This window comes from Rutidosis leptorrhynchoides, chromosome 9, assembly GCF_046630445.1.
Source record: "Rutidosis leptorrhynchoides isolate AG116_Rl617_1_P2 chromosome 9, CSIRO_AGI_Rlap_v1, whole genome shotgun sequence".
Classification (NCBI taxonomy): Eukaryota; Viridiplantae; Streptophyta; class Magnoliopsida; order Asterales; family Asteraceae; genus Rutidosis; species Rutidosis leptorrhynchoides.
This window is the reverse complement of record NC_092341.1, coordinates 232,286,376-232,288,686: the sequence shown is the minus strand read 5'-3', so window position 1 is coordinate 232,288,686 and position 2,311 is coordinate 232,286,376. Positions and strand designations below refer to the sequence as shown.

The 2,311-nt window shown below is 36.0% G+C and overlaps 1 non-coding gene across 1 annotated transcript; it reads right to left on the bottom strand.

The window, feature by feature from the left end:
- Positions 1 to 319: 319 nt before the first annotated feature.
- On the bottom strand, positions 320 to 426 carry LOC139869847 (small nucleolar RNA R71). The gene has a single exon (XR_011766421.1). It is a non-coding gene; the product is annotated as a small nucleolar RNA R71 (small nucleolar RNA).
- Positions 427 to 2,311: the final 1,885 nt, after the last annotated feature.

The following is a 2,311-nucleotide window of genomic DNA, read 5'->3' as shown; positions in this document are numbered from 1 at the left end:
TGCCATTACTCAACCAGACATTAATGCGCCAGATTATGAAAACAAATGACAAATCCTACACATGGTAACTAATCAATGCCAATTTAGTGGTGCGTCGAAGGAAGATCCAAATGAACATCTTCGTACCTTTAATAGGATCTGTACTCTATTTAAAATCAGAGAAGTTGAGGATGAACAGATCTATCTCATGTTATTTCCCTGGACTTTAAAGAGAGAAGCCAAAGATTGGTTAGAATCATTACCTGAAGGGGCGATTGATACATGGGATGTCTTAGTTGAAAATTTTCTTAAACAATTCTTTCCGGCATCTAAAGCCGTGAGACTTCAAGGAGAAATTTTTACGTTCAAGCAAAAGCCAAATGAAACTTTATATGAGGCGTGGACAAGATTTGGAAAGTTGTTGAGAGGATGTCCTCAACATGGTTTAGACACTTATCAAATAGTACAAATATTCTACCAAGGATGCGATATTACTACACAAAAAGACATCGACATAGCAGCTGGTGGTTCCATTATGAAGAAAACTGCAACTGAAGCTTACAAAATTATTGATAACACTGCTTCCCACTCATATGAGTGGCATCAAGAAAAAGACATCGTTAGATCATCTAAAGCGGCTAGAGCCGATTCTAGCCATGACTTTGATTCCGTTTCCGCAAAGTTAGATGCTTTCGAGAGACGAATGGAAAAGATGACTAAGGATATTCACGCAATACGAATTAGTTGTGAACAGTGTGGAGGACCACATTTGACAAAAGATTGTCTCAGTATTGAAAAAACAATGGAACAACGAGAGAATGTTTCATACATGAACCAAAGACCTGGAAATAATTATCAGAATAATTATCAACCGCCAAGACCAAACTACAATCAAAATCAGAATTATAACCGAAATGTTTCATACAACAACCAACAAGGTCCTAGCAATTAACAAGTATCTAACAATACTTACAACCAGCAAAGACCTATTTTTCAAAATAAACCACCACAAACCGATGATAAAAAGCCAAATTTAGAAGACATGATGTCAAAGCTAGTTGAATCTCAAACTCAGTTTTTCACATCTCAGAAACAAACCAATGAACAAAATGCTCAAGCATTTAGAAATCAACAAGCTTCTATTCAAAATCTGGAACAAGAAGAGAGCAACCTAGCAAGGTTGATAGGTGAAAGAAAACCAGGGAGTCTACCTAGCGATACAAATGCTAACCCCCAGAATGAAACAGCTAAAGCCATTACCACGAGAAGTGGTATTACACTTAAACCACCTGAAATACCTGTAATTTCTGATGACTCTATTCCTACTACACAGGCACCACAGCCTGAACAAGAGAAGGAAACAGAAACGGTAGTTGAAAAGGTTAATGAAGATAACACAGTTAAGGCTAAACCTTATGTTAAACCATACCAACCACCACTTCCTTACCCAAGTAAAATGAGAAAAGAAAGACTTGAAGCCGAGCAATCTAAATTTTTGGATATGTTTAAACAAATAAATGTAAATCTTCCTTTCATTGATGTGATTTCAGGAATGCCTAGATATGCTAAATTTCTGAAAGATCTAATCACAAATAGAAAGAAAATGGAAGAACTTTCGGCTGTCACAATGAATGCTAATTGTTCTGCAGTGCTGTTGAATAAACTACCAAAAAAACTCTCTGATCCAGGAAGTTTCACAATTCTATATTTTCTGGGTAGTCTTAGTTCAATAGAAGCATTGACAGACTTAGGTGCTAGTATAAATTTAATGCCGTATTCACTGTACGCTAAACTAGACCACGGAGAATTGAAACCAACAAGAATAAGTATACAACTAGCCGATCGATCAGTAAAATATCCTAGAGGGATAATGGAAAACATGCTAGTTAAAGTTGGTACTTTAGTATTTCCAGTAGATTTTGTTATTCTGGACATGGAAGAAGATTCTCGAGTTCCTCTTATATTAGGAAGACCATTCTTAAACACGGCTAAAGCAATAATAGACGTGTTTGGTAAGAAACTGACCCTAAGTATAGATGACAAAAGTGTTACCTTTTCTGTTGATAGAGCCATGCAACATCCGCAATCTGCAGATGATACATGTTATTATATTCAAACTATAGATTCACATGCAGAATTGTTACAAGAATTTCCATAATTACAAGGAACAGGAGAATGTTCTTTAGGAGAAGGAACTGAACCAATTGATGAAGCTGAAATGTTAGCCGCACTTATGGCTAATGAATATGAACCAACAACAGAAGAACTTCAAATGCTAAAAAAAGAAGACAGATATCGATACAAATCATCGATAGAAGAACCACCGAAATTT